The sequence below is a fragment of the Lissotriton vulgaris genome, chromosome 9 (genome assembly GCF_964263255.1).
Source record: "Lissotriton vulgaris chromosome 9, aLisVul1.2, whole genome shotgun sequence".
NCBI lineage: Eukaryota > Metazoa > Chordata > Amphibia > Caudata > Salamandridae > Lissotriton > Lissotriton vulgaris.
This window is the reverse complement of record NC_141697.1, coordinates 541,923,862-541,949,550: the sequence shown is the minus strand read 5'-3', so window position 1 is coordinate 541,949,550 and position 25,689 is coordinate 541,923,862. Positions and strand designations below refer to the sequence as shown.

The 25,689-nt window shown below is 44.2% G+C and overlaps 6 non-coding genes across 6 annotated transcripts; all 6 read left to right on the top strand.

Moving 5' to 3' along the window:
* The first annotated feature begins 1,658 nt into the window (after window positions 1-1,658).
* Window positions 1,659-1,730, top strand: TRNAG-CCC (transfer RNA glycine (anticodon CCC)). The gene has a single exon. It is a non-coding gene; the product is annotated as a tRNA-Gly (tRNA).
* Window positions 1,731-4,815: 3,085 nt separating this feature from the next.
* On the top strand, window positions 4,816-4,887 carry TRNAG-UCC (transfer RNA glycine (anticodon UCC)). Its single transcript has one exon. It is a non-coding gene; the product is annotated as a tRNA-Gly (tRNA).
* Window positions 4,888-5,800: 913 nt separating this feature from the next.
* On the top strand, window positions 5,801-5,872 carry TRNAM-CAU (transfer RNA methionine (anticodon CAU)). The gene has a single exon. It is a non-coding gene; the product is annotated as a tRNA-Met (tRNA).
* A 544-nt stretch (window positions 5,873-6,416) lies between these two features.
* On the top strand, window positions 6,417-6,488 carry TRNAG-CCC (transfer RNA glycine (anticodon CCC)). Its single transcript has one exon. It is a non-coding gene; the product is annotated as a tRNA-Gly (tRNA).
* A 1,499-nt stretch (window positions 6,489-7,987) lies between these two features.
* On the top strand, window positions 7,988-8,059 carry TRNAG-UCC (transfer RNA glycine (anticodon UCC)). Its single transcript has one exon. It is a non-coding gene; the product is annotated as a tRNA-Gly (tRNA).
* A 1,529-nt stretch (window positions 8,060-9,588) lies between these two features.
* TRNAG-CCC (transfer RNA glycine (anticodon CCC)) lies at window positions 9,589-9,660 on the top strand. Its single transcript has one exon. It is a non-coding gene; the product is annotated as a tRNA-Gly (tRNA).
* The last annotated feature ends 16,029 nt before the right edge of the window (window positions 9,661-25,689 follow it).

Genomic DNA, 25,689 nt, shown 5'->3' with positions numbered 1-25,689 from the left:
TGGGCCCATAACCCAGAGGTCGATGGATCAAAACCATCCTCTGCCATTTTTGCTTGATTTTCCTTCCAAGGACCAAGCTGTCATTTCCACGTTGCCAGAAAGGAAAAGTGCAAGCTTGTTCCAGCTATGTGAGGAAAGACTTCTCAACTATTCGTGTCTGTGTAATACAAGAGTGATCGTGAAAGGTACAACCCTGTACTTTGAAAGTAAAGACACACAATTATAACCATAAATGACTGGTGGGAGCTTCACACAACTTTCTGGGCATGCTTTGAATTTCATTCTTCCCTTTTTGTTCTGCTCTTATCTATCTCCTGGGCATTTCATGGAATGTTCTCTTTCTCTTCCCTGCTTTGCTTCCCATGCTGCCTATATATGCCGTCTACCACCGTACAAGTCAGAGGCCTCCGAAGTCATCTGCGGCGTCCCCCAAGGATCATCTCTGAGCCCCACCCTCTTCAACGTCTACATGAGCCCCCTCGCGGCCATCGTACGCAAACACAACCTCAGCATAATCTCCTACGCCGACGACACCCAGCTGATCCTCTCCCTGACCAACGACCCCGCCGCCGCCAGAGCCAACCTGCACGAAGGGATGAAAGAGGTAGCCGAGTGGATGACGACCAGCCGCCTGAAACTGAACTCGGACAAGACGGAGGTCCTCATCCTGGGCTCCTCTCCCTCCGCCTGGGACGACTCCTGGTGGCCTCCCGCCCTGGGCACCGCACCCAAACCGACAGACCATGCACGCAACCTGGGCTTCATCCTGGACTCCTCCCTCTCCATGACCAGGCAAGTCAACAACGTCTCCTCGTCGTGCTTCAACATCCTACGCATTCTACGGAAGATCTTCTGGTGGATCCCCACCGAGACCAGGAAGACCGTCACCCAGGCCCTCGTCACCAGCCGACTGGACTACGGCAACGCCCTCTACGCCGGTACCACCGCCAAGCTCCCGAAGAGACTCCAGCGGATCCAGAACGCCTCAGCCAGACTCATCCTCGACATCCCACGAACCAGCCACATCTCCGGACATCTGAGAGACCTTCACTGGCTCCCCGTCAACAAAAGAATCACCTTCTGCCTCCTCACCCACGCACACAAAGCCCTACACGACCAAGGCCCGAGCTACCTCAACAGCCGAGACAACTTCTACGCTCCCAAACGCCACCTCCGATCAGCCAACCACGCCCTCGCCGCCGTCCCCCGCATCCGAAGAGCGACTACAGGAGGAAGGTCCTTCTCCTACCTGGCCGCCAAGACCTGGAACTCCCTCCCGACCGACCTGCGCCTGACCCAAGACCACCTCTCCTTCAGGAAGAAGCTGAAGACCTGGCTGTACGAGCAGTAGCGACACCCCCCTCCCCCCCCTCCCCCCCCCCCCAGCGCCTTGAGACCCTACGGGTATGTAGCGCGCTTTATAAGTGTCACTGATTGATTGATTGATTGATTTCTACTATTTGTACTGTTGCTTTTCATTTCTTCTCTTCTGCACAGCTTTGTCCTTGGTTTCAATCCCCAGTTCCTTACCCTCTGCAAAAAACGTTCTACTGCTTCTCATGTTGGTATCTAAACCAAATGCACCATTGAAGCTGGTGCAAGATAGTCATTGATTTCTGCAACGTAATATTTAGAACCGAGAGCTAACACATCAGAGGGCGTTGGTGGTATAGTGGTGAGCATAGCTGCTTCCCAAGCAGTTGACCTGGGTTCGATTCCCGGCCAACGCACTGAAAATACTTATATTTTCTGCAAGCAGGATATATTTTAATGCAACATGTCACAAAATGGAAATTTCACGAACAGATTAATCAGCCATATATAAAAAAATAAACAAATACGTGGGCAAACATCTCAATCGCACCTTCTGCTACATACATTGTCCTAATATATGATAAGTTTCATAAAGCAGAGTCACAACTCACATGTGCTGGTAATAAATTTGTTACAGTGGGCAAACAATGGAAGGGCTGAGGCCCGACCAGACATTGTAACTCCAGCATCTCTATGTTAAAAAGCATTTCTAGGCAATATCTAGCCTCTGAAAAAAATATGCAAGATCCACAGATAAATCTGGCAAAGTCCCTAACATTTTGTGCATACTTGTGCTCTCACCTGAATGTAGCGCCACCTTGTAGTTGTCGAAGGAAACTGCTGCTCACAAAATGTTTTATCAGAAGGCAAGTGGAGAGGAATCCAAGAGTCAGATGTCCATGGAAAGAGCCACTCACTTAAGCAGGAATGTTGGATGCTTCATATTCGCATAGTTTCCTGTCCAACGTCCACAACGCTCCCAAACGCTCAAAAGCCTCGCCCTCACCGGGTAGATCTCTGGCTCCCAGGTAAAGCCAAATCCTGAGCATGCTAGTGCTAGGATACCCGAGAGAGAGAGAGGGTTCAAGAGCTACTGTCTTGATAAAGGCCTGAAACGGCTAGTGCCTAAGAGTCTCTGACTTTCAATTATGACTGATTGTGAGAGGGGAAGATGAAGTTTTTCTGCACCCAGCATGCCTTGGGATATACTTATGCAAATGAGGTGAGAGCCAGACCAATCCCACGCTACTCTGCTTAATGATCCTTATCTGCATAAAAAGAACACTTTCACAACAGAGCAGAGTGGCGCAGCGGAAGCGTGCTGGGCCCATAACCCAGAGGTCGATGGATCGAAACCATCCTCTGCTAATTTTGCTTGATTTTCCTTCCAAGGACCAAGCTGTCATTTCCAGGCTACCAGCAAGGAATAGCGCAAGCTTGTGCCAGCTATGTGAGAAAAGACTTCTCAACTATCTGTGTCTGCTGAAATACAAGAGAGGGATCGTCAAAGGAACCACACTGTACTTTGAAAGTAAAGGCACACAATAATAAGCATGAATGACTGGTGGGACCTTCAAACACTTTTATGGAGAGGCTTTGAATTTCATTCTTCCCTTTTTGTTCTGCTCTTATCTATCTCCTGGGCATTTCATGGAATGTTCTCTATTTCTCTTCCCTGCTTTGCTTCCCATGCTGCCTCTATATGTTCATATCTATTATTTGTAATGCTGCTTTCCATTCTTCTCTTCTGCACAGCTTTGTCCTTGGTTTCAATCCCAGTTCCTTACCCTCTACAAAAACTTTCTATTGCTTTTCATGTTGGTATCTAAACCAAATGCACCATTGAAGCTGGTGCAAGATAGTCATTGAACTCAGGGTCCTAATGTTTAGAACCGAGAGCGCACAGATCAGAGGGCGTTGGTGGTATAGTGGTGAGCATAGCTTCCTTCCAAGCAGTTGACCCGGGTTCGATTCCCAGCCAACGCAGTACAAATACTTATATATTCTGCAAGCAGGATATATTTTAATGCAACATTTCACAAAATGGAAATATAATGAACAGGTTAATCAGCCATTATATAAAAAATAAACAAATATGTAGGCAAGCATTTCGATCGCCCCTTTTGCTATATTCATTGTCCTAATATATGATAAGTTTCATAAAGCAGAGTCACCACTCACATGTTCTGGTAAAAAATATGTTACAGTGGGCAGACAATGAAAGAGCTGAGGCCCGACCAGACATTTTAACTCCAGCATCTCTATGTTAAAAAGCATTTCCTGGGCAATATTTAGCCTCTGAAAAAAAATATGCAAGATCCAGCAATAAATCTGGCAAAAGTCCCCAACATTTTGTGCATACTTGTGCCCTCACCTGAACGTAGCGCCACCTTGTAGCTGTTGAAGGAAACTGCTGCTCACAAAATGTTTTATCAGAAGGCAAGTTGAGAGGAATCCAAGAGTCAGATGTCCATGGAAAGAGCCACTCACTGAAGCAGGAATGTTGGATGCTTCATATTCGCATAGTTTCCTGTCCAACGTCCACAACGCTCCCAAACGCTCTAAAGCCTCACACCGGGTAGATCTCTGGCTCCCAGGTGAAGCCAAATCCTGAGCATGCTAGTGCTAGGATACCCGAGAGAGAGAGAGAGAGAGAGAGAGAGAGAGGGTTCAAGAGCTACTGTCTTGATAAAGGCCTGAAACGGCTAGTGCCTAAGAGTCTCTGACTTTCAGTTATGACTGATTGTGAGAGGGGAAGATGAAGTTTTTCTGCACCCAGCATGCCTTGGGATATACTTATGCAAATGAGGTGAGAGCCAGACCAATCCCACGCTACTCTGCTTAATGATCCTTATCTGCATAAAAAGAACACTTTCACAACAGAGCTGAGTGGTGCAGCGGAAGCGTGCTGGGCCCATAACCCAGAGGTCGATGGATCGAAACCATCCTCTGCTAATTTTGCTTGATTTTCCTTCCAAGTAGCAAGCTGTCATTTCCAGGCTACCAGCAAGGAAAAGCGCAAGCTTGCGCCAGCTATGTGAGAAAAGAATTCTCAACTATCTGTGTCTGCTGAAATACAAGAGAGGGATCGTCAAAGGATCCACACTGTACTTTGAAAGTAAAGGCACACAATAATAAGCATTAATGACTGGTGGGACCTTCAAACACTTTTATGGGGAGGCTTTGAATTTCATTCTTCCCTTTTTGTTCTGCTCTTATCTATCTCCTGGGCATTTCATGGAATGTTCTCTATTTCTCTTCCCTGCTTTGCTTCCCATGCTGCCTCTATATGTTCATATCTATTATTTGTAATGCTGCTTTCCATTCTTCTCTTCTGCACAGCTTTGTCCTTGGTTTCAATCCCAGTTCCTTACCCTCTACAAAAACTTTCTATTGCTTTTCATGTTGGTATCTAAACCAAATGCACCATTGAAGCTGGTGCAAGATAGTCATTGAACTCAGGGTCCTAATGTTTAGAACCGAGAGCGCACACATCAGAGGGCGTTGGTGGTATAGTGGTGAGCACAGCTGCCTTCCAAGCAGTTGACCCGGGTTCGATTCCCGGCCAACGCAGTACAAATACTTATATATTCTGCAAGCAGGATATATTTTAATGCAACATTTCACAAAATGGAAATATAATGAACAGGTTAATCAGCCATTATATAAAAAATAAACAAATATGTAGGCAAGCATCTCGATCGCCCCTTCTGCTATATTCATTGTCCTAATATATGATAAGTTTCATAAAGCAGAGTCACCACTCACATGTGCTGGTAAAAAATATGTTACAGTGGGCAGAAAATGAAAGAGCTGAGGCCCGACCAGACATTTTAACTCCAGCATCTCTATGTTAAAAAGCATTTCCTAGGCAATATTTAGCCTCTGAAAAAAATATGGAAGATCCAGCAATAAATCTGGCAAAAGTCCCCAACATTTTGTGCATACTTGTGCCCTCACCTGAATGTAGCACCACCTTGTAGCCGTCGGAGGTAACTGCAGCTCACAAAATGTTTCATCAGAGGGCAAGTTTAGAGGAATCCAAAAGGCAGATGTCCATGGAAAGAGCCTCCGACTGCAGCAGGAAGTTTGGATGCTTCAAATTTGAATAGCTTCCAGTCCAACGTCCTCTCATGTACCGAACGCTCCCAAACGCTCAAAAGCCTTACACCCGGCAAGCCCTCACCGGGTAGATCTCTGGCTCCCAGGTAAAGCCAAATACTGAGCATGCAAGCACTAGGATCACAGAGAGAGAGAGAGACAGAGAGCGTCGGAGAGCTGCTGTCTTGTTAAAGGCCTGAAACGGCTAGTGCCTAAGAGGGTCTGGACTTTCAGTTGTGACTGATTGTGAGAGGGGAAGATAAAGATTTTCTGCACCCAGCATGCCTTGCGATACACTTAGGCAAATGAGGTGAGAGCCCGACCAATCCCACGTCACTCCACTGAATGCCTCCACATCTGCATAAAGAGAACACTTTCACAAAGGAGCAGAGTGGCGCAGTGGAAGCGTGCTGGGCCCATAACCCAGAGGTCGATGGATCAAAACCATCCTCTGCTAATTTTGCTTGATTTTCCTTCCAAGGACCAAGCTGTCATTTCCACGTTGCCAGAAAGGAAAAGTGCAAGCTTGTTCCAGCTATGTGAGGAAAGACTTCTCAACTATTCGTGTCTGTGTAATACAAGAGTGATCGTGAAAGGTACAACCCTGTACTTTGAAAGTAAAGACACACAATTATAACCATAAATGACTGGTGGGAGCTTCACACAACTTTCTGGGCATGCTTTGAATTTCATTCTTCCCTTTTTGTTCTTCTCTTATCTATCTCCTGGGCATTTCATGGAATGTTCTCTTTCTCTTCCCTGCTTTGCTTCCCATGCTGCCTACATATGCTCATTTCTACTATTTGTACTGTTGCTTTTCATTTCTTCTCTTCTGCACAGCTTTGTCCTTGGTTTCAATCCCCAGTTCCTTACCCTCTGCAAAAAACGTTCTACTGCTTCTCATGTTGGTATCTAAACCAAATGCACCATTGAAGCTGGTGCAAGATAGTCATTGATTTCTGCAACGTAATATTTAGAACCGAGAGCTAACACATCAGAGGGCGTTGGTGGTATAGTGGTGAGCATAGCTGCTTCCCAAGCAGTTGACCCGGGTTCGATTCCCGGCCAACGCACTGAAAATACTTATATTTTCTGCAAGCAGGATATATTTTAATGCAACATGTCACAAAATGGAAATTTCACGAACAGATTAATCAGCCATATATAAAAAAATAAACAAATACGTGGGCAAACATCTCAATCGCACCTTCTGCTACATACATTGTCCTAATATATGATAAGTTTCATAAAGCAGAGTCACAACTCACATGTGCTGGTAATAAATTTGTTACAGTGGGCAAACAATGGAAGGGCTGAGGCCCGACCAGACATTGTAACTCCAGCATCTCTATGTTAAAAAGCATTTCTAGGCAATATCTAGCCTCTGAAAAAAATATTCAAGATCCACAGATAAATCTGGCAAAAGTCCCTAACATTTTGTGCATACTTGTGCTCTCACCTGAATGTAGCGCCACCTTGTAGTTGTCGAAGGAAACTGCTGCTCACAAAATGTTTTATCAGAAGGCAAGTTGAGAGGAATCCAAAAGTCAGATGTCCATGGAAAGAGCCACTCACTGAAGCAGGAATGTTGGATGCTTCATATTCGCATAGTTTCCTGTCCAACGTCCACAACGCTCCCAAACGCTCAAAAGCCTCGCCCTCACCGGGTAGATCTCTGGCTCCCAGGTAAAGCCAAATCCTTAGCATGCTAGTGCTAGGATACCCGAGAGAGAGAGAGGGTTCAAGAGCTACTGTCTTGATAAAGGCCTGAAACGGCTAGTGCCTAAGAGTCTCTGACTTTCAATTATGACTGATTGTGAGAGGGGAAGATGAAGTTTTTCTGCACCCAGCATGCCTTGGGATATACTTATGCAAATGAGGTGAGAGCCAGACCAATCCCACGCTACTCTGCTTAATGATCCTTATCTGCATAAAAAGAACACTTTCACAACAGAGCAGAGTGGCGCAGCGGAAGCGTGCTGGGCCCATAACCCAGAGGTCGATGGATCGAAACCATCCTCTGCTAATTTTGCTTGATTTTCCTTCCAAGGACCAAGCTGTCATTTCCAGGCTACCAGCAAGGAAAAGCGCAAGCTTGTGCCAGCTATGTGAGAAAAGACTTCTCAGCTATCTGTGTCTGCTGAAATACAAGAGAGGGATCGTCAAAGGATCCACACTGTACTTTGAAAGTAAAGGCACACAATAATAAGCATGAATGACTGGTGGGACCTTCACACAATTTTATGGGGAGGCTTTGAATTTCATTCTTCCGTTTTTGTTCTGCTCTTATCTATCTCCTGGGCATTTCATGGAATGTTCTCTATTTCTCTTCCCTGCTTTGCTTCCCATGCTGCCTCTATATGTTCATATCTATTATTTGTAATGCTGCTTTCCATTCTTCTCTTCTGCACAGCTTTGTCCTTGGTTTCAATCCCAGTTCCTTACCCTCTACAAAAACTTTCTATTGCTTTTCATGTTGGTATCTAAACCAAATGCACCATTGAAGCTGGTGCAAGATAGTCATTGAACTCAGCGTCCTAATGTTTAGAACCGAGGGTGCACAGATCAGAGGGCGTTGGTGGTATAGTGGTGAGCACAGCTGCCTTCCAAGCAGTTGATCCGGGTTCGATTCCCGGCCAACGCAGTACAAATACTTATATATTCTGCAAGCAGGATATATTTTAATGCAACATTTCACAAAATGGAAATATAATGAACAGGTTAATCAGCCATTATATAAAAAATAAACAAATATGTAGGCAAGCATTTCGATCGCCCCTTCTGCTATATTCATTGTCCTAATATATGATAAGTTTCATAAAGCAGAGTCACCACTCACATGTGCTGGTAAAAAATATGTTACAGTGGGCAGACAATGAAAGAGCTGAGGCCCGACCAGACATTTTAACTCCAGCATCTCTATGTTAAAAAGCATTTCCTAGGCAATATTTAGCCTCTGAAAAAAATATGGAAGATCCAGCAATAAATCTGGCAAAAGTCCCCAACATTTTGTGCATACTTGTGCCCTCACCTGAATGTAGCACCACCTTGTAGCCGTCGGAGGTAACTGCAGCTCACAAAATGTTTCCTCAGAGGGCAAGTTTAGAGGAATCCAAAAGGCAGATGTCCATGGAAAGAGCCTCCGACTGCAGCAGGAAGTTTGGATGCTTCAAATTTGAATAGCTTCCAGTCCAACGTACTCTCATGTACCGAACGCTCCCAAACGCTCAAAAGCCTTACACCCGGCAAGCCCTCACCGGGTAGATCTCTGGCTCCCAGGTAAAGCCAAATACTGAGCATGCAAGCACTAGGATCACAGAGAGAGAGAGAGACAGAGAGCGTCGGAGAGCTGCTGTCTTGTTAAAGGCCTGAAACGGCTAGTGCCTAAGAGGGTCTGGACTTTCAGTTGTGACTGATTGTGAGAGGGGAAGATAAAGATTTTCTGCACCCAGCATGCCTTGCGATACACTTAGGCAAATGAGGTGAGAGCCCGACCAATCCCATGTCACTCCGCTGAATGCCTCCTCATCTGCATAAAGAGAACACCTCCACAAAGGAGCAGAGTGGCGCAGCGGAAGCGTGCTGGGCCCATAACCCAGAGGTTGATGGATCAAAACCATCCTCTGCTAATTTTGCTTGATTTTCCTTCCAAGGACCAAGCTGTCATTTCCACGTTGCCAGAAAGGAAAAGTGCAAGCTTGTGCCAGCTATGTGAGGAAAGACTTCTCAACTATTCGTGTCTGTGTAATACAAGAGTGATCGTGAAAGGTACAACCCTGTACTTTGAAAGTAAAGACACACAATTATAACCATAAATGACTGGTGGGAGCTTCACACAACTTTCTGGGCATGCTTTGAATTTCATTCTTCCCTTTTTGTTCTGCTCTTATCTATCTCCTGGGCATTTCATGGAATGTTCTCTTTCTCTTCCCTGCTTTGCTTCCCATGCTGCCTATATATGCTCATTTCTACTATTTGTTCTGTTGCTTTTCATTTCTTCTCTTCTGCACAGCTTTGTCCTTGGTTTCAATCCCCAGTTCCTTACCCTCTGCAAAAAACGTTCTACTGCTTCTCATGTTGGTATCTAAACCAAATGCACCATTGAAGCTGGTGCAAGATAGTCATTGATTTCTGCAACGTAATATTTAGAACCGAGAGCTAACACATCAGAGGGCGTTGGTGGTATAGTGGTGAGCATAGCTGCTTCCCAAGCAGTTGACCCGGGTTCGATTCCCGGCCAACGCACTGAAAATACTTATATTTTCTGCAAGCAGGATATATTTTAATGCAACATGTCACAAAATGGAAATTTCACGAACAGATTAATCAGCCATATATAAAAAAATAAACAAATACGTGGGCAAACATCTCAATCGCACCTTCTGCTACATACATTGTCCTAATATATGATAAGTTTCATAAAGCAGAGTCACAACTCACATGTGCTGGTAATAAATTTGTTACAGTGGGCAAACAATGGAAGGGCTGAGGCCCGACCAGACATTGTAACTCCAGCATCTCTATGTTAAAAAGCATTTCTAGGCAATATCTAGCCTCTGAAAAAAATATGCAAGATCCACAGATAAATCCGGCAAAAGTCCCTAACATTTTGTGCATACTTGTGCTCTCACCTGAATGTAGCGCCACCTTGTAGTTGTCGAAGGAAACTGCTGCTCACAAAATGTTTTATCAGAAGGCAAGTTGAGAGGAATCCAAGAGTCAGATGTCCATGGAAAGAGCCACTCACTGAAGCAGGAATGTTGGATGCTTCATATTCGCATAGTTTCCTGTCCAACGTCCACAACGCTCCCAAACGCTCAAAAGCCTCACACCGGGCAAGCCCTCACCAGGTAGATCTCTGGCTCCCAGGTAAAGCCAAATCCTGAGCATGCTAGTGCTAGGATACCCGAGAGAGAGAGAGGGTTCAAGAGCTACTGTCTTGATAAAGGCCTGAAACAGCTAGTGCCTAAGAGTCTCTGACTTTCAATTATGACTGATTGTGAGAGGGGAAGAGGAAGTTTTTCTGCACCCAGCATGCCTTGGGATATACTTATGCAAATGAGGTGAGAGCCAGACCAATCTCACGCTACTCTGCTTAATGATCCTTATCTGCATAAAAAGAACACTTTCACAACAGAGCAGAGTGGCGCAGCGGAAGCGTGCTGGGCCCATAACCCAGAGGTCGATAGTTCGAAACCATCCACTGCTAATTTTGCTTGATTTTCCTTCCAAGGACCAAGCTGTCATTTTCAGGCTACCAGCAAGGAAAAGCGCAAGCTTGTGCCAGCTATGTGAGAAAAGACTTCTCAGCTATCTGTGTCTGCTGAAATACAAGAGAGGGATCGTCAAAGGATCCACACTGTACTTTGAAAGTAAAGGCACACAATAATAAGCATGAATGACTGGTGGGACCTTCAAACACTTTTATGGGGAGGCTTTGAATTTCATTCTTCCCTTTTTGTTCTGCTCTTATCTATCTCCTGGGCATTTCATGGAATGTTCTCTATTTCTCTTCCCTGCTTTGCTTCCCATGCTGCCTCTATATGTTCATATCTATTATTTGTAATGCTGCTTTCCATTCTTCTCTTCTGCACAGCTTTGTCCTTGGTTTCAATCCCAGTTCCTTACCCTCTACAAAAACTTTCTATTGCTTTTCATGTTGGTATCTAAACCAAATGCACCATTGAAGCTGGTGCAAGATAGTCATTGAACTCAGGGTCCTAATGTTTAGAACTGAGAGCGCACAGATCAGAGGGCGTTGGTGGTATAGTGGTGAGCATAGCTGCCTTCCAAGCAGTTGACCCGGGGTCGATTCCCAGCCAACGCAGTACAAATACTTATATATTCTGCAAGCAGGATATATTTTAATGCAACATTTCACAAAATGGAAATATAATGAACAGGTTAATCAGCCATTATATAAAAAATAAACAAATATGTAGGCAAGCATTTCGATCGCCCCTTCTGCTATATTCATTGTCCTAATATATGATAAGTTTCATAAAGCAGAGTCACCACTCACATGTTCTGGTAAAAAATATGTTACAGTGGGCAGACAATGAAAGAGCTGAGGCCCGACCAGACATTTTAACTCCAGCATCTCTATGTTAAAAAGCATTTCCTGGGCAATATTTAGCCTCTGAAAAAAATATGCAAGATCCAGCAATAAATCTGGCAAAAGTCCCCAACATTTTGTGCATACTTGTGCCCTCACCTGAATGTAGCGCCACCTTGTAGCTGTTGAAGGAAACTGCTGCTCACAAAATGTTTTATCAGAGGGCAAGTTTAGAGGAATCCAAGAGTCAGATGTCCATGGAAAGAGCCACTCACTGAAGCAGGAATGTTGGATGCTTCATATTCGCATAGTTTCCTGTCCAACGTCCACAACGCTTCCAAACGCTCAAAAGCCTCACACCGGGTAGATCTCTGGCTCCCAGGTAAAGCCAAATCCTGAGCATGCTAGTGCTAGGATACCCGAGAGAGAGAGAGAGAGGGTTCAAGAGCTACTGTCTTGATAAAGGCCTGAAACGGCTAGTGCCTAAGAGTCTCTGACTTTCAGTTATGACTGATTGTGAGAGGGGAAGATGAAGTTTTTCTGCACCCAGCATGCCTTGGGATATACTTATGCAAATGAGGTGAGAGCCAGACCAATCCCACGCTACTCTGCTTAATGATCCTTATCTGCATAAAAAGAACACTTTCACAACAGAGCAGAGTGGCGCAGCCGAAGCGTGCTGGGCCCATAACCCAGAGGTTGATGGATTGAAACCATCCACTGCTAATTTTGCTTGATTTTCCTTCCAAGGACCAAGCTGTCATTTCCAGGCTACCAGCAAGGAAAAGCGCAAGCATGTGCCAGCTATGTGAGAAAAGACTTCTCAGCTATCTGTATCTGCTGAAATACAAGAGAGGGATCGTCAAAGGATCCACACTGTACTTTGAAAGTAAAGGCACACAATAATAAGCATGAATGACTGGTGGGACCTTCAAACACTTTTATGGGGAGGCTTTGAATTTCATTCTTTCCTTTTTGTTCTGCTCTTATCTATCTCCTGGGCATTTCATGGAATGTTCTCTATTTCTCTTCCCTGCTTTGCTTCCCATGCTGCCTCTATATGTTCATATCTATTATTTGTAATGCTGCTTTCCATTCTTCTCTTCTGCACAGCTTTGTCCTTGGTTTCAATCCCAGTTCCTTACCCTCTACAAAAACTTTCTATTGCTTTTCATGTTGGTATCTAAACCAAATGCACCATTGAAGCTGGTGCAAGATAGTCCTTGAACTCAGGGTCCTAATGTTTAGAACCGAGAGCACACAGAACAGAGGGCGTTGGTGGTATAGTGGTGAGCATAGCTGCCTTCCAAGCAGTTGACCCGGGTTCGATTACTGGCCAACGCAGTACAAATACTTATATATTCTGCAAGCAGGATATATTTTAATGCAACATTTCACAAAATGGAAATATAATGAACAGGTTAATCAGCCATTATATAAAAAATAAACAAATATGTAGGCAAGCATTTCGATCGCCCCTTCTGCTATATTCATTGTCCTAATATATGATAAGTTTCATAAAGCAGAGTCACCACTCACATGTGCTGGTAAAAAATATGTTACAGTGGGCAGACAATGAAAGAGCTGAGGCCCGACCAGACATTTTAACTCCAGCATCTCTATGTTAAAAAGCATTTCCTAGGCAATATTTAGCCTCTGAAAAAAATATGCAAGATCCAGCAATAAATCTGGCAAAAGTCGCCAACATTTTGTGCATACTTGTGCCCTCACCTGAATGTAGCGCCACGTTGTAGCTGTTGAAGGAAACTACTGCTCACAAAATGTTTTATCAGAAGGCAAGTTGAGAGGAATCCAAGAGTCAGATGTCCATGGAAAGAGCCACTCACTGAAGCAGGAATGTTGGAAGCTTCATATTCGCATAGTTTCCTGTCCAACGTCCACTCACGCTCCCAAACGCTCAAAAGCCTCACCCTCACCGGGTAGATCTCTGGCTCCCAGGTAAAGCCAAATCCTGAGCATGCTAGTGCTAGGATCACAGAGAGAGAGAGAGAGGGTTCAAGAGCTACTGTCTTGATAAAGGCCTGAAACGGCTAGTGCCTAAGAGTCTCTGACTTTCAGTTATGACTGATTGTGAGAGGGGAAGATGAAGTTTTTCTGCACCCAGCATGCCTTGGGATATACTTATGCAAATGAGGTGAGAGCCAGACCAATCCCACGCTACTCTGCTTAATGATCCTTATCTGCATAAAAAGAACACTTTCACAACAGAGCTGAGTGGCGCAGCGGAAGCGTGCTGGGCCCATAACCCAGAGGTCGATGGATCGAAACCATCCTCTGCTAATTTTGCTTGATTTTCCTTCCAAGTACCAAGCTGTCATTTCCAGGCTACCAGCAAGGAAAAGGGCAAGCTTGCGCCAGCTATGTGAGAAAAGAATTCTCAACTATCTGTGTCTGCTGAAATACAAGAGAGGGATCGTCAAAGGATCCACACTGTACTTTGAAAGTAAAGGCACACAATAATAAGCATGAATGACTGGTGGGACCTTCAAACACTTTTATGGGGAGGCTTTGAATTTCATTCTTCCCTTTTTGTTCTGCTCTTATCTATCTCCTGGGCATTTCATGGAATGTTCTCTATTTCTCTTCCCTGCTTTGCTTCCCATGCTGCCTCTATATGTTCATATCTATTATTTGTAATGCTGCTTTCCATTCTTCTCTTCTGCACAGCTTTGTCCTTGGTTTCAATCCCAGTTCCTTACCCTCTACAAAAACTTTCTATTGCTTTTCATGTTGGTATCTAAACCAAATGCACCATTGAAGCTGGTGCAAGATAGTCATTGAACTCAAGGTCCTAATGTTTAGAACCGAGAGCACACAGATCAGAGGACGTTGGTGGTATAGTGGTGAGCATAGCTGCTTTCCAAGCAATTGACCCGGGTTCGATTCCCGGCCAACGCAGTACAAATACTTATATATTCTGCAAGCAGGATATATTTTAATGCAACATTTCACAAAATGGAAATATAATGAACAGGTTAATCAGCCATTATATAAAAAATAAACAAATATGTAGGCAAGCATTTTGATCGCCCCTTCTGCTATATTCATTGTCCTAATATATGATAAGTTTCATAAAGCAGAGTCACCACTCACATGTGCTGGTAAAAAATATGTTACAGTGGGCAGACAATGAAAGAGCTGAGGCCCGACCAGACATTTTAACTCCAGCATCTCTATGTTAAAAAGCATTTCCTAGGCAATATTTAGCCTCTGAAAAAAATATGGAAGATCCAGCAATAAATCTGGCAAAAGTCCCCAACATTTTGTGCATACTTGTGCCCTCACCTGAATGTAGCACCACCTTGTAGCCGTCGGAGGTAACTGCAGCTCACAAAATGTTTCATCAGAGGGCAAGTTTAGAGGAATCCAAAAGGCAGATGTCCATGGAAAGAGCCTCCGACTGCAGCAGGAAGTTTGGATGCTTCAAATTTGCATAGCTTCCAGTCCAACGTCCTCTCATGTACCGAACGCTCCCAAACGCTCAAAAGCCTTACACCCGGCAAGCCCTCACCGGGTAGATCTCTGGCTCCCAGGTAAAGCCACATACTGAGCATGCAAGCACTAGGATCACAGAGAGAGAGAGAGACAGAGAGCGTCGGAGAGCTGCTGTCTTGTTAAAGGCCTGAAACGGCTAGTGCTTAAGAGGGTCTGGACTTTCAGTTGTGACTGATTGTGAGAGGGGAAGATAAAGATTTTCTGCACCCAGCATGCCTTGCGATACACTTAGGCAAATGAGGTGAGAGCCCGACCAATCCCACGTCACTCCGCTGAATGCCTCCTCATCTGCATAAAGAGAACACCTTCACAAAGGAGCAGAGTGGCGCAGCGGAAGCGTGCTGGGCCCGTAACCCAGAGGTCGATGGATCGAAACCATCCTCTGCTAATTTTGCTTGATTTTCCTTCCAAGGACCAAGCTGTCATTTCCACGTTGCCAGAAAGGAAAAGTGCAAGCTTGTGCCAGCTATGTGAGGAAAGACTTCTCAACTATTCGTGTCTGTGTAATACAAGAGTGATCGTGAAAGGTACAACCCTGTACTTTGAAAGTAAAGACACACAATTATAACCATAAATGACTGGTGGGAGCTTCACACAATTTTCTGGGCATGCTTTGAATTTCATTCTTCCCTTTTTTTTCTGCTCTTATCTATCTCCTGGGCATTTCATGGAATATTCTCTTTCTCTTCCCTACATTGCTTCCCATGCTGCTTATATATGCTCATTTCTACTATTTGTACTGTTGCTTTTCATTTCTTCTCTTCTGCACAGCTTTGTCCTTGGTTTCAATCCCCAGTTCCTTACCCTCTGCAAAAAACGTTCTACTGCTTCTCATGTTGGTATCTAAACCAAATGCACCATTGAAGCTGGTGCAAGATAGTCATTGATTTCTGCAAAGTAATATTTAGAACCGAGAGCTAACACATCAGAGGGCGTTGGTGGTATAGTGGTGAGCATAGCTGCTTCCCAAGCAGTTGACCCGGGTTCAATTCCCAGCCAACGCACTGAAAATACTTATATTTTCTGCAAGCAGGATATATTTTAATGCAACAAGTCACAAAATGGAAATTTCACGAACAGATTAATCAGCCATATATAAAAAAATAAACAAATACGTGGGCAAACATCTCAATCGCACCTTCTGCTACATACATTGTCCTAATATATGATAAGTTTCATAAAGCAGAGTCACAACTCACATGTGCTGGTAATAAATTTGTTACAGTGGGCAAACAATGGAAGGGCTGAGGCCCGACCAGACATTGTAACTCCAGCATCTCTATGTTAAAAAGCATTTCTAGGCAATATCTAGCCTCTGAAAAAAATATGCAAGATCCACAGATAAATCTGGCAAAAGTCCCTAACATTTTGTGCATACTTGTGCTCTCACCTAAATGTAGCGCCACTTTGTAGCTGTCGAAGGGAAACTGTTGCTCACAAAATGTTTTATCAGAAGGCAAGTTGAGAGGAATCCAAGAGTCAGATGTCCATGGAAAGAGCCACTCACTGAAGCAGGAATGTTGGATGCTTCAGATTCGCATAGTTTCCTGTCCAACGTCCACAACGCTCCCAAACGCTCAAAAGCATCACACCGGGCAAGCCCTCACCGGGTAGATCTCTGGCTCCCAGGTAAAGCCAAATCCTGAGCATGCTAGTGCTAGGATACCCGAGAGAGAGAGAGAGAGGGTTCAAGAGCTACTGTCTTGATAAAGGCCTGAAATGGCTAGTGCCTAAGAGTCTCTGACTTTCAGTTATGACTGATTGTGAGAGGGGAAGAAGAAGTTTTTCTGCACCCAGCATGCCTTGGGATATACTTATGCAAATGAGGTGGGAGCCAGACCAATCCCACGCTACTCTGCTTAATGATCCTTATCTGCATAAAAAGAACACTTTCACAACAGAGCAGAGTGGCGCAGCGGAAGCGTGCTGGGCCCATAACCCAGAGGTCGATGGATCGAAACCATCCTCTGCTAATTTTGCTTGATTTTCCTTCCAAGGACCAAGCTGTCATTTCCAGGCTACCAGCAAGGAAAAGCGCAAGCTTGTGCCAGCTATGTGAGAAAAGACTTCTCAACTATCTGTGTCTGCTGAAATACAAGAGAGGGATCGTCAAAGGATCCACACTGTACTTTAAAAGTAAAGGCACACAATAATAAGCATGAATGACTGGTGGGACCTTCAAACACTTTTATGGGGAGGCTTTGAATTTCATTCTTCCCTTTTTGTTCTGCTCTTATCTATCTCCTGGGCATTTCATGGAATGTTCTCTATTTCTCTTCCCTGCTTTGCTTCCCATGCTGCCTCTATATGTTCATATCTATTATTTGTAATGCTGCTTTCCATTCTTCTCTTCTGCACAGCTTTGTCCTTGGTTTCAATCCCAGTTCCTTACCCTCTACAAAAACTTTCTATTGCTTTTCATGTTGGTATCTAAACCAAATGCACCATTGTAGCTGGTGCAAGATAGTCATTGAACTCAGGGTCCTAATGTTTAGAACCGAGAGCACACAGATCAGAGGGCGTTGGTGGTATAGTGGTGAGCATAGCTGCCTTCCAAGCAGTTGACCCGGGTTCGATTCCCGGCCATCGCAGTACAAATACTTATATATTCTGCAAGCAGGATATATTTAATGCAACATTTCACAAAATGGAAATATAATGAACAGGTTAATCAGCCATTATATAAAAAATAAACAAATATGTAGGCAAGCATTTCGATCGCCCCTTCTGCTATATTCATTGTCCTAATATATGATAAGTTTCATAAAGCAGAGTCACCACTCACATGTGCTGGTAAAAAATATGTTACAGTGGGCAGACAATGAAAGAGCTGAGGCCTGACCAGACATTTTAACTCCAGCATCTCTATGTTAAAAAGCATTTCCTAGGCAATATTTAGCCTCTGAAAAAAATATGCAAGATCCAGCAATAAATCTGGCAAAAGTCCCCAACATTTTGTGCATACTTGTGCCCTCACCTGAATGTAGCACCACCTTGTAGCCGTCGGAGGTAACTGCAGCTCACAAAATGTTTCATCAGAGGGCAAGTTTAGAGGAATCCAAAAGGCAGATGTCCATGGAAAGAGCCTCCGACTGCAGCAGGAAGTTTGGATGCTTCAAATTTGCATAGCTTCCAGTCCAACGTCCACTCATGTACCGAACGCTCCCAAACGCTCAAAAGCCTTACACCCGGCAAGCCCTCACCGGGTAGATCTCTGGCTCCCAGGTAAAGCCACATACTGAGCATGCAAGCACTAGGATCACAGAGAGAGAGAGAGACAGAGAGCGTCGGAGAGCTGCTGTCTTGTTAAAGGCCTGAAACGGCTAGTGCCTAAGAGGGTCTGGACTTTCAGTTGTGACTGATTGTGAGAGGGGAAGATAAAGATTTTCTGCACCCAGCATGCCTTGCGATACACTTAGGCAAATGAGGTGAGAGCCCGACCAATCCCACGTCACTCCGCTGAATGCCTCCTCATCTGCATAAAGAGAACACTTTCACAAAGGAGCAGAGTGGCGCAGCGGAAGCGTGCTGGGCCCATAACCCAGAGGTCGATGGATCGAAACCATCCTCTGCTAATTTTGCTTGATTTTCCTTCCAAGGACCAAGCTGTCATTTCCACGTTGCCAGAAAGGAAAAGTGCAAGCTTGTGCCAGCTATGTGAGGAAAGACTTCTCAACTATTCGTGTCTGTGTAATACAAGAGTGATCGTGAAAGGTACAACCCTGTACTTTGAAAGTAAAGACACACAATTATAACCATAAATGACTGGTGGGAGCTTCACACAACTTTCTGGGCATGCTTTGAATTTCATTCTTCCCTTTTTGTTCTACTCTTATCTATCTCCTGGGCATTTCATGGAATGTTCTCTTTCTCTTCCCTGCTTTGCTTCCCATGCTGCCTATATATGCTCATTTCTACTATTTGTACTGTTGCTTTTCATTTCTTCTCTTATGCACAGCTTTGTCCGTGGTTTCAATCCCCAGTTCCTTACCCTCTGCAAAAAACGTTCTACTGCTTCTCATGTTGGTATCTAAACCAAATGCACCATTGAAGCTGGTGCAAGATAGTCATTGATTTCTGCAAAGTAATATTTAGAACCGAGAGCTAACACATCAGAGGGCGTTGGTGGTATAGTGGTGAGCATAGCTGCTTCCCAAGCAATTGACCCGGGTTCAATTCCCGGCCAACGCACTGAAAATACTTATATTTTCTGCAAGCAGGATATATTTTAATGCAACAAGTCACAAAATGGAAATTTCACGAACAGATTAATCAGCCATATATAAAAAAATAAACAAATACGTGGGCAAACATCTCAATCGCACCTTCTCTTACATACATTGTCCTAATATATGATAAGTTTCATAAAGCAGAGTCACAACTCACATGTGCTGGTAATAAATTTGTTAGAGTGGGCAAACAATGGAAGGGCTGAGGCCCGACCAGACATTGTAACTCCAGCATCTCTATGTTAAAAAGCATTTCTAGGCAATATCTAGCCTCTGAAAAAAATATGCAAGATCCACAGATAAATCTGGCAAAAGTCCCTAACATTTTGTGCATACTTGTGCTCTCACCTGAATGTAGCGCCACCTTGTAGCTGTCGAAGGAAACTGCTGCTCACAAAATGTTTTATCAGAAGGCAAGTTGAGAGGAATCCAAGAGTCAGATGTCCATGGAAAGAGCCACTCACTGAAGCAGGAATGTTGGATGCTTCATATTCGCATAGTTTCCTGTCCAACGTCCACTCACGCCCCGAACGCTCCCAAACGCTCAAAAGCCTCGCCCTCACCGGGTAGATCTCTGGCTCCCAGGTAAAGCCAAATCCTGAGCATGCTAGTGCTAGGATACCCGAGAGAGAGAGAGAGAGAGGGTTCAAGAGCTACTGTCTTGATAAAGGCCTGAAACGGCTAGTGCCTAAGAGTCTCTGACTTTCAGTTATGACTGATTGTGAGAGGGGAAGATGAAGTTTTTCTGCACCCAGCATGCCTTGGGATATACTTATGCAAATGAGGTGAGAGCCAGACCAATCCCACGCTACTCTGCTTAATGATCCTTATCTGCATAAAAAGAACACTTTCACAACAGAGCAGAGTGGCGCAGCGGAAGCATGCTGGGCCCATAACCCAGAGGTCGATGGATTGAAACCATCCTCTGCTAATTTTGCTTGATTTTCCTTCCAAGGACCAAGCTGTCATTTCCAGGCTACCAGCAAGGAAAAGCGCAAGCTTGTGCCAGCTATGTGAGAAAAGACTTCTCGACTATCTGTGTCTGCTGAAATACAAGAGAGGGATCGTCAAAGGATCCACACTGTACTTTGAAAGTAAAGGCACACAATAATAAGCATGAATGACTGGTGGGACCTTCAAACACTTTTATGGGGAGGCTTTGAATTTCATTCTTCCCTTTTTGTTCTGCTCTTATCTATCTCCTGGGCATTTCATGGAATGTTCTCTATTTCTCTTCCCTGCTTTGCTTCCCATGCTGCCTCTATATGTTCATATCTATTATTTGTAATGCTGCTTTCCATTCTTCTCTTCTGCACAGCTTTGTCCTTGGTTTCAATCCCAGTTCCTTACCCTCTACAAAAACTTTCTATTGCTTTTCATGTTGGTATCTAAACCAAATGCACCATTGAAGCTGGTGCAAGATAGTCATTGAACTCAGGGTCCTAATGTTTAGAACCGAGAGCGCACAGATCAGAGGACGTTGGTGGTATAGTGGTGAGCATAGCTGCCTTCCAAGCAGTTGACCCGGGTTCGATTCCCGGCCAACGCAGTACAAATACTTTTTTATTCTGCAAGCAGGATATATTTTAATGCAACATTTCACGAAATGGAAATATAATGAACAGGTTAATCAGCCATTATATAAAAAATAAACAAATATGTAGGCAAGCATTTCGATCGCCCCTTCTGCTATATTCATTGTCCTAATATATGATAAGTTTCATAAAGCAGAGTCACCACTCACATGTGCTGGTAAAAAATATGTTACAGTGGGCAGACAATGAAAGAGCTGAGGCCCGACCAGACATTTTAACTCCAGCATCTCTATGTTAAAAAGCATTTCCTAGGCAATATTTAGCCTCTGAAAAAAATATGCAAGATCCAGCAATAAATCTGGCAAAAGTCCCCAACATTTTGTGCATACTTGTGCCCTCACCTGAATGTAGCACCACCTTGTAGCCGTCGGAGGTAACTGCAGCTCACAAAATGTTTCATCAGAGGGCAAGTTTAGAGGAATCCAAAAGGCAGATGTCCATGGAAAGAGCCTCCGACTGCAGCAGGAAGTTTGGATGCTTCAAATTTGCATAGCTTCCAGTCCAACGTCCTCTCATGTACCGAACGCTCCCAAATGCTCAAAAGCCTTACACCCGGCAAGCCCTCACCGGGTAGATCTCTGGCTCCCAGGTAAAGCCGCATACTGAGCATGCAAGCACTAGGATCACAGAGAGAGAGAGAGACAGAGAGCGTCGGAGAGCTGCTGTCTTGTTAAAGGCCTGAAACGGCTAGTGCCTAAGAGGGTCTGGACTTTCAGTTGTGACTGATTGTGAGAGGGGAAGATAAAGATTTTCTGCACCCAGCATGCCTTGCGATACACTTAGGCAAATGAGGTGAGAGCCCGACCAATCCCACGTCACTCCGCTGAATGCCTCCTCATCTGCATAAAGAGAACACCTTCACAAAGGAGCAGAGTGGCGCAGCGGAAGCGTGCTGGGCCCATAACCCAGAGGTCGATTGATCGAAACCATCCTCTGCTAATTTTGCTTGATTTTCCTTCCAAGGACCAAGCTGTCATTTCCACGTTGCCAGAAAGGAAAAGTGCAAGCTTGTGCCAGCTATGTGAGGAAAGACTTCTCAACTATTCGTGTCTGTGTAATACAAGAGTGATCGTGAAAGGTACAACCCTGTACTTTGAAAGTAAAGACACACAATTATAACCATAAATGACTGGTGGGAGCTTCACACAATTTTCTGGGCATGCTTTGAATTTCATTCTTCCCTTTTTTTTCTGCTCTTATCTATCTCCTGGGCATTTCATGGAATGTTCTCTTTCTCTTCCCTACATTGCTTCCCATGCTGCTTATATATGCTCATTTCTACTATTTGTACTGTTGCTTTTCATTTCTTCTCTTCTGCACAGCTTTGTCCTTGGTTTCAATCCCCAGTTCCTTACCCTCTGCAAAAAACGTTCTACTGCTTCTCATGTTGGTATCTAAACCAAATGCACCATTGAAGCTGGTGCAAGATAGTCATTGATTTCTGCAAAGTAATATTTAGAACCGAGAGCTAACACATCAGAGGGCGTTGGTGGTATAGTGGTGAGCATAGCTGCTTCCCAAGCAGTTGGCCCGGGTTCAATTCCCAGCCAACGCACTGAAAATACTTATATTTTCTGCAAGCAGGATATATTTTAATGCAACAAGTCACAAAATGGAAATTTCACGAACAGATTAATCAGCCATATATAAAAAAATAAACAAATACGTGGGCAAACATCTCAATCGCACCTTCTGCTACATACATTGTCCTAATATATGATAAGTTTCATAAAGCAGAGTCACAACTCACATGTGCTGGTAATAAATTTGTTAGAGTGGGCAAACAATGGAAGGGCTGAGGCCCGACCAGACATTGTAACTCCAGCATCTCTATGTTAAAAAGCATTTCTAGGCAATATCTAGCCTCTGAAAAAAATATGCAAGATCCACAGATAAATCTGGCAAAAGTCCCTAACATTTTGTGCATACTTGTGCTCTCACCTGAATGTAGCGCCACCTTGTAGCTGTCGAAGGAAACTGCTGCTCACAAAATGTTTTATCAGAAGGCAAGTTGAGAGGAATCCAAGAGTCAGATGTCCATGGAAAGAGCCACTCACTGAAGCAGGAATGTTGGATGCTTCATATTCGCATAGTTTCCTGTCCAACGTCCACTCACGTCCCGAACGCTCCCAAACGCTCAAAAGCCTCGCCCTCACCGGGTAGATCTCTGGCTCCCAGGTAAAGCCAAATCCTGAGCATGCTAGTGCTAGGATACCCGAGAGAGAGAGAGAGAGAGGGTTCAAGAGCTACTGTCTTGATAAAGGCCTGAAACGGCTAGTGCCTAAGAGTCTCTGACTTTCAGTTATGACTGATTGTGAGAGGGGAAGATGAAGTTTTTCTGCACCCAGCATGCCTTGGGATATACTTATGCAAATGAGGTGAGAGCCAGACCAATCCCACGCTACTCTGCTTAATGATCCTTATCTGCATAAAAAGAACACTTTCACAACAGAGCAGAGTGGCGCAGCGGAAGCGTGCTGGGCCCATAACCCAGAGGTCGATGGATCGAAACCATCCTCTGCTAATTTTGCTTGATTTTCCTTCCAAGGACCAAGCTGTCATTTCCACGTTGCCAGAAAGGAAAAGTGCAAGCTTGTGCCAGCTATGCGAGGAAAGACTTCTCAACTATTCGTGTCTGTGTAATACAAGAGTGATCGTGAAAGGTACCACCCTGTACTTTGAAAGTAAAGACACACAATTATAACCATAAATGACTGGTGGGAGCTTCACACAACTTTCTGGGCATGCTTTGAATTTCATTCTTCAGTTTTTGTTCTGCTCTTATCTATCTCCTGGGCATTTCATGGAATGTTCTCTTTCTCTTCCCTACTTTGCTTCGCATGCTGCCTATATATGCTCATTTCTACTATTTGTACTGTTGCTTTTCATTTCTTCTCTTCTGCACAGCTTTGTCCTTGGTTTCAATCCCCAGTTCCTTACCCTCTGCAAAAAACGTTCTACTGCTTCTCATGTTGGTATCTAAACCAAATGCACCATTTAAGCTGGTGCAAGATAGTCATTGATTTCTGCAATGTAATATTTAGAACCGAGAGCTAACACATCAGAGGGCATTGGTGGTATAGTGGTGAGCATAGCTGCTTCCCAAGCAGTTGACCCGGGTTCGATTCCCGGCCAACGCACTGAAAATACTTATATTTTCTGAGAGCAGGATATATTTTAATGCAACAAGTCACAAAATGGAAATTTCACGAACAGAATAATCAGCCATATATAAAAAAATAAACAAATACGTGGGCAAACATCTCAATCGCACCTTCTGCTACATACATTGTCCTAATATATGATAAGTTTCATAAAGCAGAGTCACAACTCACATGTGCTGGTAATAAATTTGTTACAGTGGGCAAACAATGGAAGGGCTGAGGCCCGACCAGACATTGTAACTCCAGCATCTCTATGTTAAAAAGCATTTCTAGGCAATATCTAGCCTCTGAAAAAAATATGCAAGATCCACAGATAAATCTGGCAAAAGTCCCTAACATTTTGTGCATACTTGTGCTCTCACCTGAATGTAGCGCCACCTTGTAGCTGTCGAAGGAAACTGCTGCTCACAAAATGTTTTATCAGAAGGCAAGTTGAGAGGAATCCAAGAGTCAGATGTCCATGGAAAGAGCCACTCACTGAAGCAGGAATGTTGGATGCTTCATATTCGCATAGTTTCCTGTCCAACGTCCACTCACGTCCCGAACGCTCCCAAACGCTCAAAAGCCTCGCCCTCACCGGGTAGATCTCTGGCTCCCAGGTAAAGCCAAATCCTGAGCATGCTAGTGCTAGGATACCCGAGAGAGAGAGAGAGAGAGGGTTCAAGAGCTACTGTCTTGATAAAGGCCTGAAACGGCTAGTGCCTAAGAGTCTCTGACTTTCAGTTATGACTGATTGTGAGAGGGGAAGATGAAGTTTTTCTGCACCCAGCATGCCTTGGGATATACTTATGCAAATGAGGTGAGAGCCAGACCAATCCCACGCTACTCTGCTTAATGATCCTTATCTGCATAAAAAGAACACTTTCACAACAGAGCAGAGTGGCGCAGCGGAAGCGTGCTGGGCCCATAACCCAGAGGTCGATGGATCGAAACCATCCTCTGCTAATTTTGCTTGATTTTCCTTCCAAGGACCAAGCTGTCATTTCCAGGCTACCAGCAAGGAAAAGCGCAAGCTTGTGCCAGCTATGTGAGAAAAGACTTCTCAACTATCTGTGTCTGCTGAAATACAAGAGAGGGATCGTCAAAGGATCCACACTGTACTTTGAAAGTAAAGGCACACAATAATAAGCATGAATGACTGGTGGGACCTTCAAACACTTTTATGGGGAGGCTTTGAATTTCATTCTTCCCTTTTTGTTCTGCTCTTATCTATCTCCTGGGCATTTCATGGAATGTTCTCTATTTCTCTTCCCTGCTTTGCTTCCCATGCTGCCTCTATATGTTCATATCTATTATTTGTAATGCTGCTTTCCATTCTTCTCTTCTGCACAGCTTTGTCCTTGGTTTCAATCCCAGTTCCTTACCCTCTACAAAAACTTTCTATTGCTTTTCATGTGTGTATCTAAACCAAATGCACCATTGAAGCTGGTGCAAGATAGTCATTGAACTCAGGGTCCTAATGTTTAGAACTGAGACTGCACAGATCCGAGGGCGTTGGTGGTATAGTGGTGAGCATAGCTGCCTTCCAAGCAGTTGACCCGGGTTCGGTTCCCGGCCAACGCAGTACAAATACTTATATATTCTGCAAGCAGGATATATTTTAATGCAACATTTCACAAAATGGAAATATAATGAACAGGTTAATCAGCCATTATATAAAAAATAAACAAATATGTAGGCAAGCATTTCGATCGCCCCTTCTGCTATATTCATTG